The 14,977-nt window shown below is 41.9% G+C and overlaps 1 long non-coding RNA gene across 1 annotated transcript in view; it reads right to left on the reverse strand.

Moving 5' to 3' along the window:
- Nucleotides 1-9,761: 9,761 nt before the first annotated feature.
- Nucleotides 9,762-14,977, reverse strand: part of Gm26552 — a 116,695-nt gene continuing 111,479 nt past the window's right edge. Inside the window, exon 4 of the long non-coding RNA XR_003950946.1 lies at nucleotides 9,762-9,939. This is a non-coding gene — a long non-coding RNA (predicted gene, 26552). The remainder of the gene's footprint in view (nucleotides 9,940-14,977) is intronic.

Here is a 14,977-nt window from a genome sequence, read left to right on the forward strand (position 1 = left end):
GAGTCTCACAGGCAACTTGTCTCTCAGGAACTGCGACACACCCAGAATCTCAGGGTCACAGGATCCCGGAATTTTACACCTGTATCCTTATAGCTTTAATGATCAAGGACAAGGATGCAGCTGGGACTGAGGGTGTGAAGAAGATGCAGGACATGTTCAACGCTGAGATCCTGTTGTCTAGACATTCTTAAGCTCTGCAGATGTGGGCTCACAGATGCATCTTTGCACTCAAAGGACATATATTGATTAAAAAATTAGAATTACCTTCAATCTTGCTATTTCCTTAGAGAAGTGAGGTAGGATTTCTTCCTTGGGGAAACAATTTTTCCATGCTTTCTTAAGCACTTCAGTTTTACTTTGAAATCTTTTGAAATGACTTCCTGAAGATGCACAAACTGTGATTCCCTAGGCTCATGTTGAATATCCTTCAAAGTCTTGTCAGCAGACTGATCTAAGAGTAGGGACCAGATGTCATTGTCATAATTCTGTTCAGGTTTGTACTTTAAACTTTTGCTGAATATGTGCTCGCAGAAAGTTTTTTTTCCAGAGGTCTTGTTTTCAAAATAACTCTGTCTTTACATATTACAATGTATGGATTAAGAAAAAGGGGCAACTACTTACTAATTCTCAGTTAAATATCTTCTTATGTGTTCCTGTACTCACACAATCACTAGAAATTGTTAATCAGTCCAAATCATTTATTTTAGTAGAGTAGACTATAACCATGAACCAATATACTTAGTTTACTATTGATGACTGTGTTGATTACAATAAATACATGAATGATAGGACTGTACAGAGTATGGGCTTAATTTTTTGGGTCCAGTGCAAATAGCTGGGAGAGTTCAAACTAAAATTAGTAGAAACAGCAGGAATACTAACAAATCCCAAAGATCCAATATTCTCCTCAAGTCTAAGTGTTTGTGCTCACCTTTACCAGAACTCAGGAGACCTCTGTTCATCCAGGTCTCAGGTCTCACCCAAAATACAGACCTGAACCAGCTGTGGCCAAGTTTTCCTGTGTTATTGGCTGACCTCTGCCTCAGGCTTCAGAGACCCTGGAAGGGAAGGCTTGGCCTTCAGGTGGCAGCCATTCCAGGTCCTCTGTCAGCTAATGGAGTCTTCCACAGAGGTCTGTCATCTCAAAAATAGAAGCTTGGGTATTCCAAAGATTGGGATGCCACTCTACAGTCATGATGAGTTGGTTACATGAGATCATACAAGTTAACTAATGTCTGTATGACTGTTTTTCTTATTTGAAAGTGAGTAATGAGATCATCTGAGGAGTGGTTGCTAAGAATAAAATCACTGATTAACATGAATGATAGGACTGTACAGAGCATGGGCTTAATTTTCTGCCTCCAGTGCAAAGAGCTGGGAGATTTCAAAACAAAACCAATAGAAACATCAGGAATACTAACTACAACAACTTTTTAAAAACCTTCTGAGTGCTAGGATTGCAGGCATGTACCAACTCTGCCTTATAATAAACAAACAAACAAACAAACAAACAAACATCCCTATTCCAGTCCTAACAGTTGCCCCAGAGAGAGCTGTGTGACACTGCATACTGCTTCCTTTCCCCAGATAGCTCAGGTCTTCAGTTCTCTACCAGGTCTGCTGGACCTAAGATACTGTAGTTGAACTTCTTGGTTCCATGGTATGATTCTGCAACAATCCTTTTCTTGGTAAAATTGAGCCTCTATAGAGTAAGCCCCTTGTTGGTGGATCCAGGACCCTTTAGGCCAGCAAACACAGGAGGAAATGTGGAGATAAGGTGTGGAGCAGAGAATGAAGCTAAAGCCATCCTGAGCCTTCCCCACCTGGAGATCCATCCCACATACAGACACCAAGGCCAGACACTATGGAAGATGCCAATAAGTGCTTTCTGAGAGGAGCCTGCTACAGTTGTCTACTCAGAGGCTCCACCTGAGAGTGACAAATACCAAGGCACATTTTTGCAGCCCCTCTTTGGAATGAGCATAGAGTCCCCAGTGGAAGAGTTGGAGAAAGGACTGAATGAGCTATAGGGGGTTGCAACCATAGGAAGAACAACAATATCAACCAACCATATCCCCTAGATATCCCAGGGACTAAACCACCAATCACACATGGACTGGCCCATGGCTCTAGGCACATGTGTGCCAGATGACAGCCTTGTTGGACATCAATGGGAGGAAAGGCCCTTGGTCCTTTAAAAGCTCCATGCCCCGGTGTATAGGAATGCTAGGCTAGCAAGAGAGCACTGTGTGGTGGAGCACCCTCATAGAAGCAGTTCAAAGGGGCATGAGGTAAGTGGGTTTTAGGCAGAAAACCGGAAAAATAGCTAACATTTGAAATGTAAGATTAAAGTGTTTTAAAATAGAAAAAGAAATGATTTGAAGACAGAGAAATTAAACTAGACTGATGGACACTTGATCATGGACAAAGTCATGAATATGCAATGCAAAAAGAAACATCTTCAATAAATGTCGCTGGTCTAACTTGGAGTAAGTATGTAGAAAAATGAAAGTAGATGCATATTTGTCACCTGGCACAATACTCAAGGCCAGGTGAATTAAAGAACTCAACATAAAACCAGATTCACTGAATCTAACTGAAGAGAAAGCAGGAAAGACCGTCAAACTCATGGGAATGGGGATAAATGTCATAAACAGAAGTCCAATAGCTCAGACTCTAACATCAAAATTTATAAATGGGCCACAAGAAACTGAAAAGCTTCTATAAGACAAAGGGCATAGCCAATAGGACAAATTGGCAAACTACACATTAGGAAAAAAACGTTCACCAACAATGTCAAGGTCTGCCTGATCCAAAGTCAGGACTATGAAGCTCAACCCTATCTCAGAAAAGCAAAGCTAAACAAAAATAAAAATAAATGTTTGTCAAGAAAGCACTAGGTAGAAAAGTACTCTCATCTGTCTGAAATGCCCAAACGTGGTGGTGTGTGCTGTAGATTCAGCTACTCAGGAAACTGAGGCAGGAGGATGGTTTGAGGTCAGGGATTAGGTGGGAAGAACATAACAGACCCTGTCTCCTTATAAAAATAACCCAAATAACCCAAAAAACACCCACATCTGTAAAACAAAAAGCCCCAGAGTGAGAAATAAGTGCATAGGTATGTGTGTGTGTGTGTGTGTGTGACAGAGAGAGAGAGAGAGACAGACAGAGACAGACAGAGACAGAGAGAGAGACAGAGACAGAGAGGTGGTGCTAGCCCAGGGGAGCTTAGAAATAGTGACCATCTTTATTTCAGCTCCTTGAATGGTAGTTTTACCCCCACGGCCATCACATTCTTTTGAGAACATTTTCTGTACCACACATCACCACTTTTAAAATCTTTTTTAAAGAGGAGGATCTTATAATGCCTCTGTAAGCATGGAGTTTCTGCAGCTTCATAATTTTAATGTTTTGCATATCACGTGTTTAGAATGCACTGAAAGCCTCAGCTTTGTCAACCACGATGTCAGTGGTTCTTTCTCAACCTGTGGGTCACAACCCCTGTACAGGATACCCTGCATATCAGATATTTACATTAAGACTCATAACGGTAGCAAAATTACAGTTAAGAAGTAGCAATGGAAATAATTTTATGGTTCAGGCCATGAGGAACTGTATTAAAGAGTCACAATTATGAAGGAGGAGAACCACTGCTCTGGCCAATCATATCTGACTCGGTCTGTTTCCAGAGCAAGGCAGGTGCTTTGTAAATGTGTGCCTGTGTCATTCTGCCCACTTTCTCCATTTCTCTCCTGGGTTTAATTTTGTGTACTGTTCTTTTTCTTATGTTCTTCACAGTCTGTCTCAGGCTTTGTTTTGGTAAAGTATGGACAGGCGACTGTTATCTAAGAAGGTTATGTTGATCAGGCAATACGTTCAGTAAGGGCACACCATGTGGTCTCCCTGACATTCTCACAGCACTGCTGAGGGATGAAGTAGATGTTCTCTTCACATCCACCATAACAACCCCAGGGGTACCATGATGACACTCTCTCCTGTAAGGCCCATAGAGAAACTCAGATTTCAACTGAGTGACAGCTGCCACTCAGGGGATCCAAGTGAGACACTATTAGTTCTGGGTAACATAGGCACAAAGGTGCAAGTAGTTTTTATTCCTTTGGCTTTTTGAGGCAATGTCTCTCAAAGGCCTTGAACCCCTGATCCTTCCCACCCTTTCAATTGATTTCTGAAGATTGAATAAGTATCAGGAATTTTGAATTACCTTTTCCTTAAACTGGGTTCTCTTGCAGAACTCGGGCTATGTTGTGTTTTATTTTGTTTTTCGTTTTCACTTCCACAGATTTGGAATGTTTTGGGTTGAACAGTATGTTAGAATGCAAGGGAGGTCTATCAGTTCTTAGTGGCTTTAAAGATTGGAGGGAAATGATGAGACTATTGTATAACAATGTTTGAAAACATGTTTAGATGGTTTCACAATGAATACATTGTTGTGAGAACAGTGTTGATACCATGAGCCCCTGAATAATTCTTTTGTTTTTACAGTGTTTGTGGGTTTCCTCTTTCCCTTCCCTCCTCCATTTACTTCCATCTCTTCCTCCATCCACCCCTCTACCCCTCTCTCACTCCCTCTTTCCCCCTCTCCATCCCTCCCTCCTTCCTTTCTTCCCTTCCTTACTTCTATGAGGTTATATAAAGGAGGAACAGAGCAAGGAGAAAGAGTGGAGGATGCAAAGAAAAGCAGTGATGTCACACCTCACATTTTACCTTGTGTTTATAAACTAGTATGTACATTATTCATGATGGTCTCTAGTTATATTTTTTATATTTTAATGTTCACAATTGTATTACAAACATCCTTAAAAAGGAGATACTAGTAGTATGAATGCCTATGAAGTTGGCGTGTTACCACATCCAAGTCATTAAAGAAACTACTAAGTATTTATGAACACTCAACATCAAAACTTTAAAAATCTAAGTATATAGTAGCCTCCAAAAAACCTCCAGCTTGCAGATGGTGGTGGAGTAACCATTACTGCATCACCAAGGAGGCAGGAGCAGGGAGATCTGTGTGAGCGTAAGCCTAGCTTGATGACAGAAAAACTGCTTCAAATTAACAAATGAACACATAAACAAACCCTGGGGGGAGGGGGAGCTACAGACTGTATTGAAAACTTCTTTCTCTACCACAGTACTAGGGATTGAACTCAGGACCTTGTGAATATTAAGTTAGCACTGCAAGCACCCACTACTGAGCTACATCCTGATAACATTCAATAAAATCCATTCATACGTGTATACAATGTATCTTAGTTGTAGTCATTCCTTGGTTACTCCCTCTAGCCTTACCACCATCACCTCCTGCCCCTAGCCTGTCTTCCATATGCTTCGATCAACACCCTTCCCTCAACAAGTCTCCTGTATCCCTCCCAACTTCATGTTGTTTAATAAAATCATCCACTAAGTCCAACTGGTGCTGCCTGTATTCGTGCATGCCTGCTGGGCATACAAAGGGGCGTGGGAAACCTGCCAATGGCCACCTTTCTCAAAGAAAAGTGGCTCTCTGTCCTTTAGCTTTTATCAGTTGCCATTAGCAACTCAGCAAGGGATGGGGTTGGGGTATTGAGAATCCCTCCCCCTCCACAATGGAAAGTTTAACTCTCTGGATCTTGTGAAGGGCTTGCATGGGTAAACACAGCTGCTGTGAATGTGTGTGTGTAACAGCCATGGTGTGTTCAGAGGCCAGCCTCTCACAGTATTCCTCACCATTCATCAGGTTTTTACACTCACTCTTTCCATAGCTTCTTCAATACTGTTTCCTGAGCCTTGAAGTAGGTAGGGATCCTCTACAAAACAAAAAACTGCATGATATTTATACAGAAGCCAGTGTTAAGCCGTACTTAAGGTTCACATTTGTAATGAAATAAGTAACTGGGCCTCCACAAGTTCCATGGGAATCGCAGACTAACCATTTGGTTTTCCTCTGCCTCATTTTCTCCTCCTCCTCCTGCTCCTCCTCTTCCTCCTCCCCTCTCTTTAGCATCCTACTCCTCCTTCTTCTTCTACATCCTCCTTTTCCTCTTCCTCCTCCATCTTCTCCTCTCCTTCTCCTCTTCCTCCCCTTCTTCATCTTTTCATTCTTCCTTGAGCCTCCTGGCCCACTAGGGCCCTTCTATCTTGCATCACCTCTGCCCTCTCAAGGCATGCAATATCCTGTATCTCATTCTTCCTTTAGTTCAGCTGCCTTCTCTTCACATGGTGGTCTATCTTGGGCTGTCTGCTCAGACCACATCTCACCCAATTTCCTTGCTACATTCCCAGTGGACAAGCCCGGTGATTCACTCTTGATCTTTGGACAATATTCAGAATGAAGCAGGAAGAAAGCAAGCGGTAGTCTTTTGTGAGTACCTAAATCTTCATTTTTCTTCAGGTCTTTTCTTATTGCCTTTAAGAGGAACATAATTCTTCATCAGCTATCATAGCCTCAGAGCAAGCCTTGTCACTTGGAGCTGTATCTTCAGGTTTCACCTTTTCCTTTGTAGGCATGAAGGTCCTCTCCAAGAACTCAGCAAAGCTGACTGGAATCCAGGCATTTCTTTCTGTTCTCCTGGAAGTCTGCAGGAAGACAGCTCCTGGGCCTTTTCTTCCTCCAGCCAACCAAGTCTCCTTTACCCAAGGTGACCCATGGCGTGCGGGGAGAAGGGGGGCTCTATCTGAGTGGGCTTTTTCCTGAGTCCAAACCAGATGCTTCCTTCTCCATACGATTGTCAGCTGGCTTCACTTTTCATATTATTTTAAGCTTTAATTATTTTTCTCTCCTTGTGGAGCAACAATTGTGGTAATAAAACCAGATACCAACTCTTATCTCAGGTTAGTAATAAAGTTGTTGCCTACTATCTAGAAATGTACCTGCCTTTTCTTTTTTCTTTCCTTTTCTCTTTCCTTTCCTTTCCTTTCCTTTCCTTTCCTTTCCTTTCCTTTCCTTTCCTTTCCTTTCCTTTCCTTTTCGTTTCTTTTCTTTTCTGTAAAATGTGGCATATTACAGGTTGGGATGTATCACCGTTGGTGGAGTGTTTACCTAGCTAGTATATACAAAGCCCTTGTTTAAATTCCTAGCACTGTGTAGGTATGGTGACTCGTGTCTGTAATCTCAGAACTCTACAGGTAGACATGTGGGAAGCAGAAATTCATCCTCAGCATACAGTGAGTTTCAAGTTGGCCTGACCCAGAAGAACTCAGGGGAAAAAAGCTGATGTCTTTTCTCTCTCTCTCTCTCTCTCTCTCTCTCTCTCTCTCTCTCTCTCTCTCTCTCTCTCTCTTTCTCTCTTTCATAATTCTTTTGGTAGAGAGAAGGAAAGAGATGAACATGTATTAAGTTCCCTGGTATCTACCAAATTTGTGTATTACTTGTCGGTTAATATTATAACAAACATTAAATTGTATTCAGAACCATATTTTGATTATTATCTTTGTGTGCTTTGGATCTCACGACAGTGATAGTTACCTGAGGTGCTTAACTACCGTTTCTGTGACAGTAAATTATTTAAGTTTACTCTCTCCCTCTACAGCCCAACAGTGTGTAGTTTGTATGGTTCATTTGTTGTTGGCTTGTTGTTATTGATGTTGTTTGTGTTGCTGATGCTAGAGTCTGGGGCCTTGGACATGTTCGGCAGGCAAATGCTCCACCACTGAGCCTCCAGCCACTTTGCTGGAGGTTTTTGTAGCTGTAGATTGTAATGAAGAAGTTTTTCATCTTTTATATTTGAAAAAGATACCACGGCACGATACACAGCTACAACCAATGCACTAAGATAAATAACCAACCCAACAGAGTGACATTATGATGCAGTAGTTGTAAGAATCAATTTAAAAGATATATCACTTCAACCTTGGGTTTGCCTATGTTCTCATCTGTGAGATTTAAAATCTTTTGAAACATTGAATGAAGCCTCTCATCTATCATCTACTGCCATTAAATATCACATATTCACAGCTGGAGAAATGGACCAGCCGACATCCGGAAAAGTCCTCCAGTCATTCAAGAAAGAGTTCCTGACTAAGGACAAATTGTTTCAACTGATTTCTTTCCTAAGGTTTGATTTTGCATTGTATGTTCACTTTTATAGCGGCTTGCTGATCTCTTCGTGGACCAGAGAAGGAGGAAGTACTACTCTCTGTTTATTTTTTCACCAAAAGATTAATTCAGGTCAATCTCATCTCTCAGGTTTGTTCTTGTAGTGGTTTTGAAGGTTTCAAAGGAAAGGTTGCTGCATGGATTGCTATGAAGCTGCAGATGTTTGCAAGTGAGTTAGAGAGTGACTTCTACAAGCAGATCAGATTGGTGGTCCTGGTCTTCTGGCTGTTAGGGGAACACCACTTTGGCCACTGATTCAAAGAATGTTCTGTTGAGAGCATTTGCTAAGGGGGTTCTGATGATGGCAACTTGCTGATGTCAGGGAACTCCAGGGACACGAGCTCACTGAATCACTGCTTTCATTGGAAAAGTAACTTTTGGCCATAACAATTCTCTGCTGGCTAACTTAATGTCAACTTGGCACCAGCTGAAGTTATCTGAGAGGAGGGAACCTCAATGGAGAAAATGCCAACACAAAATCATGCTGTTGGTACACCTATAGGACATTTTCTTAATTAGATTGATGGATGTGGGCCCAGCCCATTGTGGGTGGGGCCGTCACTTGCCTGGTGGTCCTAGGTTCTATAAGAAATTAGGTTGAGCAAGCCATAAGGAGCAAGCCAGTAAGCAGTATTCCTCAGTGGCCTCTGCATCAGCTCCTGTCTCCAGATTTCTATACTGTTTGAGTTCCTGTCCAGATTCCTTCCATGATGAGCTGTATTGTGGAAGTATAAGTCAAATAAACTTTCCTTCCCAAGTTACTTTGGTTATGATATTGCCACAATAGCAGCTCTAAGAAAGAAATTCCTATTAAAAAAAAGTCATTTAACATACCAACTAATAAATCTATTAGGATGTATGTTGGCACGTGATAGCAAGTAGGACTCTAAATGTTAATTTCTATGATAAGGGTTTGTTATTCCTAAGCACCAAGGAAGTGCAAATCAACCACAGTGACATTCTGCCTCATACCCCATACCTGTGAGCACAGATATCAAAAACAGAGCAGAGAGATCAGGCCCTGCTGACAGCATACAGTAAAGGCATCATTCTGTGTCTCTGCCTTCCCTCTGGGGGTCATGAATGCCACCAATGTGCCACTTGGGGAAGGCAAAACTCAGGGATATTAGGCTGTGTTTCTTCCTAGCCCCTGGGGTGCTGAGCCACATTGCTCAGGGAAGGCTGAAACAGTCTCAGATAGGGGGCCCAGCCTGTGTTTCTCTGGCTGAAAACAGCAGGGTTGGGGGGAGGGGGGGTCCTATGCACCCAGAAGCTCCTGGGAACCATGATGAGTTGAAAATGGTTGTCCCAATCCTCTTGTGTACGCAGATACCACTGAGAACTTCAAGTAGTTGGGAACAGGAGCCAGTAGCCATATATGAACCCAGTGTGGGGAATTCAGCTTAGCTCCAGGTGAGTGCCAGGACTATGGAGGGGCTAGAAGAGGGGTCCTCTACAGGAGACTTAACCACAGCTCTGTGTGTCTAAGCCTAACCCCCGCCATCCCCATCCCCCCACAGCCCACTGTCCCCCACACCCTTCAGGTCTTTGATGAAGAAGACAGTCCTTGCTTGTCTAAACTGTTTTATTCAGGGTAGATGAAAATGCACAAGTCTTACTCTGGGTGAACCAGAGATTGAATATCTTTCACAGAATTGGAGGGAAGCTCATTGGCTAATCACTTAGAGCCTAGCTAGATACCCCATCACAATAGAAAACTCTATGCAATGTCACCGGTTGTCATGGTCCTCTGGTGACACAGTCCACTGCCTCACAAAGGATATCTGTGTGCACTCCAGGCAAGAATGTAAATTGGTGGAGCCACAGGCAAAACAACATGGAAGTTCCTGAAAAGAAATATAAAAAAGATGTAACTTCCTCATGAGGTGTTTGAAATAATTGTCTAATATTGGCCTGTAGGCAAGTCTGTCGGGCATTTTCTTGATTAAGGATTGATGTGGTAAGGCTAAGCCCACTGCAAGAAGTGGGTTGCCTTGGCAGGTGGTCCTGTGGTGTAAGGAAGCAGGCTGAACAAGCCATGAGGAGCAAGCTTGTAAGCAGGGCTCCACCATGGCGTCCTGCACTGACTTCAGTTCATGATGGTCTATAACTGTAAGCTGAGAGAAACTCTTTCCTGCCTGTGGTAGTCACTGTTCTATTACTGTGATGAAATACTACAAACAATGTAAGATACAATGAAGCTTTTAACTGAGGGCTTGCTTAGAGTTTCATATAGTCCAAGGTCATCATGGTTGGAAGTATGACCGCAGACAGGCAGGCCTAGTGCTAGAGCAACAGCTAAGAGCTAACTAACATCCTGATCTTCAGGGAGAAAGAGATTGACACTGATTCTGACTTGGTCTTTTGAAATGGGCTGAGAAAGAAGTTAGGGAAACAACACTGTTCACAAGAGTAAAAACCAATAGAAAATACCTTGGTGTGACTCTAACTAAGGAAGTAAAAGATCTGTATGATAAGAACTTCAAGTCTCTGAAGAAAGAAATTAAAGAAGATCTCAGAAGATGGAAAGATCTTCTATGCTCATGGATTGGCAGGATCAATATAGTAAAAATGGCTATCTTGTCAAATGCAATCTACAGATTCAATGCAATCTTCCTCAAAATTCCAACTCAATTCTTCAATGAATTAGAAAGGGCAATCTGCAAATTCATCTGGAATTACAAAAAACCTAGGATAGCAAAAACTGTTCTCCAGGATAAAAGAACCTCTGGTGGAAATACATACAAAAGTTGACCAGATTTGGTACAAGCTTGTAATTCCAGCCCTCAGAAGGTTTTTAAAATTGTTGTTGGTAGCCTGACCTAAAGCTGTACTACAGAGCATTGTGATCAAAAATTGCATGGTCTTGGTATAACGATAGACAAGTAGACCAATGGAATAAAATTGAATACACAGAAATGAACCCACACACCTATGGTCATTTGATCCTTGACAAGGGAGCTAAAACCATCCAGTGGAGAAAAGACAGCATTTTCAAAAAATGGTGCTGGCACTACTGGCGGTTAACATGTAGAAGAATGGGAATTGATCCATTCCTATCTCCTTGTACTAAGGTCAAATCTAAGTGGATCAAGGAATTCCACATAAAACCAGAGACCATGAAACTTATAGAGGAGAAAGTGGGGAAAAGCATAGAAGATATGGGCACAGGGGGAAAGTTCCTGAATAGAACAGGAATGGCTTGTGCTGTAAGATTGAGAATGGACAAATGGGACCTCATGAAACTGCAAAGCTTCTGTAAAGCAAAAGACAACGTCAATAAGACAAAAAGGCCACCAATAGGTTGGGAAAGGATCTTTACCTATCCCAAATCGGATAGGGGACTAATAACCAATATGTATAAAGAACACAAGAAGGTGGACTTCAGAAAATCCAATAACACCATTAAAAAGTGGGGCTCAGAGCTAAACAAAGAATTGTCACCTGAGGAATACCGAATGTCAGAGAAGCACTTGAAAAATGTTCAGCATTCTTAATCATCAGGGAAATGCAAATCAAAACAACCCTGAGATTCCACTTCACACCAGTCAGAATGGCTAAGATCAAAAATTCTGGTGACAGCAGATGCTGGCAAGGATGTGGAGAAAAAGGAACATTTCTCCGTTGTTGGTGGGATTGCAAGCTTGTACAACCACTCTGGAAATCAGTCTGGCAGTTCCTCAGAAAATTGGACATAGGACTACTGGAGGATCCCAGAATACCACTCCTGGGCATATATCCAGAATATGCCCCAACTGGTAAGAAGGACACATGCTCCACTATGTTCATAGCAGCCTTATTTATTATAGCCAGAAGCTGGAAATAACCCAGATGCCCCTCAACAGAGGAATGGATACAGAAAATGTGGTACATTTACACAATGGAGTACTACTCAGCTATTAAAAAGAATAAATTTATGAAATTCCTAGCCAAATGGATGGACCTGGAGGGCATCATACTGAGTGAGGTAACCCAATCACAAAAGAATTCACATGATATGTACTCACTGGTAAGTGGATATTATCCCAGAAACTTAGAATACCCAAGATATGAGATACAATTTGCAAAACACAAGAAACTCAAGAAGAACTAAGACCGAAGTGTGGACACTTTGCCCCTTCTTATAATTGGGAACAAAACACCCAGGAAAGAGTTACAGAGACAAAATTTGGAGTTGAGAAGAAAGGATGTATCATCTAGAAACTGCCATAGAAGTGGATGCTCACAGTCAGCTATTGGATGGATCACATGGCCACCAATGGAGGAGCTAGAGAAAGTACCCAAGGAGCTAAAGGGATCTGCAACCCTATAGGTGGAACAAAATATGAACTAACCAGTACACTCCCCCCCAATCCCCCCCCCCTCTGCCGGAGCTCATGTCTCAGTCTGAGTATGTATCTGAAGATGGCCTAGTTGGCCATCAGTGGAAGACGAGGCCCCTTGTTCTTGCAAACTTTATATGCCTCAGTACAGGGGAACACCAGGGCCAAAAAGTGGGAGTGAGTGAGTAGGGGAGTGGTAGGGGGAGGATATGGGGGACTTTTGGGATAGCATTGGAAATGTAAATGAAGAAAATCACAAATAAAAAAAGGGAAAAAAAGAGAACTTCAAGTCTCTGAAGAAAGAAATTGCAGAAGATCATAGAAGATGGAAAAGATCTCCTGAGCTATCTGGGGAAAGGAAGCAGCATGCAGTGTCACACAGCTCTCTCTGAGGCAACTGCTAGAACTGGAATAGGGATGTTTGTTTGTTTGTTTGTTTGTTTGTTTATTATAAAAGCATACAAAAGTTAGCCAGAGTTGGTACATGCCTGTGATTCCAGCACTCAGGTTTTTAAAAAATTGTTGTTGTTAGTATTCCTGTTGATTCTATTGGATTTGTTTTGAACTCTCCCAGCTATTTGCACTGGACCCAGAAAATTAAGCCCATGCTCTGTACAGACCTATCATTCATGTTAATCAGTGATTTTATTCTTAGCAATCACTCCTCAGATGATCTCATTACTCACTTTCAAATAAGGAAAACAGTCATACAAACATTAGTTAACTTGTATGGTCTCACGTAACCAACTCATCATGACTATAGAGTGGCATCCCAATCTTTGGAATACCCAAGCTTCTATTTTTGAGATGACAGGCCTCTGTGGAAGACTCCATTAGCTGGCAGAGGACCTGGAATGTCTGGCGCTTGAAGGCCAAGGCTGCCCCTCCAGTGTCTCTGAAGCTTGAGGCAGAGGTCAGCCAACAACACAGGAACACTTGGCCACAGCTGGTTCAGGTCTGTGTTTTGGATGAGCCCTGAGACCTGGATGAACACAGGTCTCCAGAGTTCTGGTAAAGGTGAGCACAAACACTTAGACTCGAGGAGAATGATGGACCTTTGGGATGCAAGTCTTTCTTTTTTTTTTTATCTTTGCTTTGTACATAGTTTATGTCAAAATCAACTTTTTCTATACTCCAGACCTTACTTAATCAGTCTGACAGAAATTTTGAACCCTCTGACAAACATCACTCCATCCCTCTTCTACCTTTTTCCCTGGACCATCATTCTCAGAGATGAGCCATTCTGAGGGAATCCTAATAGCCCCAAAGGTAGTCATCTTTGGCACTTGATCTTTAGGAAAGTAGGCAGAGTTCTGCCCCAGATGATTGCAGATGTTCCTCTTGGCCTCCAACTTGTCTGGAAACCTTTGGTCTTACTTCTCCCTTCTCATCTTATTTGGACCTAGATCCCAATATTTGCACACAAAACAGAGGCTGGAGATTCTTAATGATACCTTGTAGTTTATTGTTTCTGTTTAAAACACTAGGTAGAAACTCCCATGACCTCCCAAGACAAAATGATTTACAATTTGAAAGTCAGTGACCAAATGCCCTATTGTCTCCTCCCTGGAGAAATCATGATTAAAAAATTAATAATAATCCACGGTGGTAGAATGTTGCTTTGTTTGTTTGTCCGTTTATTAGTTTTGGTGGTGGTGGGTTTTTTATTTTGTTCTGTTTTTTTGAGACAAGGTCTGTCAGTGTAACCCTGGATGTCCGGGGAACTTACAACATAAAGCAGGATGGCTACAACCTCAGAGAGATCCACCTGCCTCTGCCTCCCAAGTGGTGGGATTAAAGTCGTACACAAGCATATCAGATAATAATCTTTTAATTGCCTAAACTATATCTCATAAAGGAAGAAAAACAGAAGTCAAAATTGCCTCACTCTAAAGCTACTTTCATGATTAATTAAAAGCAAGGTACTCATCAGCTGACTGTGTTCTGTGTTTAGCACACTTTTGCCAAATTTAGAGAACAATTTAAAGCCATTCAGAATTAACAATGAAAATACATGAATGTCAAACAAAATAAGAAATCCATATCTTACTCAGGAGACATTTTTGACACACAAAGATTTCTGACCTTGGCTGAGATAATTGTTTTATTGTTGTTTTGGGGGGTTTTGTTTGTTTGTTTTTTCTTTTTGTTTGTTTGTTTGGGTGTTTTTTTTGGTATTTTGGTTTTTTTTTTCTGAGACAGGGATTCTCTATGTAGCTCTGGCTGTCCTGGAGCTCACTCTGTAGACCAGGCTGGCCTCGAAGTCAGAAATCTGCCTGCCTCTGCCTCTCAAGTGCTGGGATTAAAGGCATGCATCACCGCTGCCAGGCAGGCTGAGATAATTCAATGGCTGAAAGTCATGGAGACAGTTCTCATCCGAGTGTACCACCGTATGACCAACCATTAACTATGCCAGCTTGAAAGTAGAGCAACAATCTCCAGCCATTGAGGCATAATGAAAGATTACTGTACTCACAGGCCAACAAAAGGCGCAAACAGACTTATTCACATTCAGAGTTTATAGCAATGTCCTTTCAGACCATTGATATCTACGAAATGCATA

Source organism: Mus musculus, chromosome 14 (assembly GCF_000001635.26).
Source record: "Mus musculus strain C57BL/6J chromosome 14, GRCm38.p6 C57BL/6J".
NCBI lineage: Eukaryota > Metazoa > Chordata > Mammalia > Rodentia > Muridae > Mus > Mus musculus.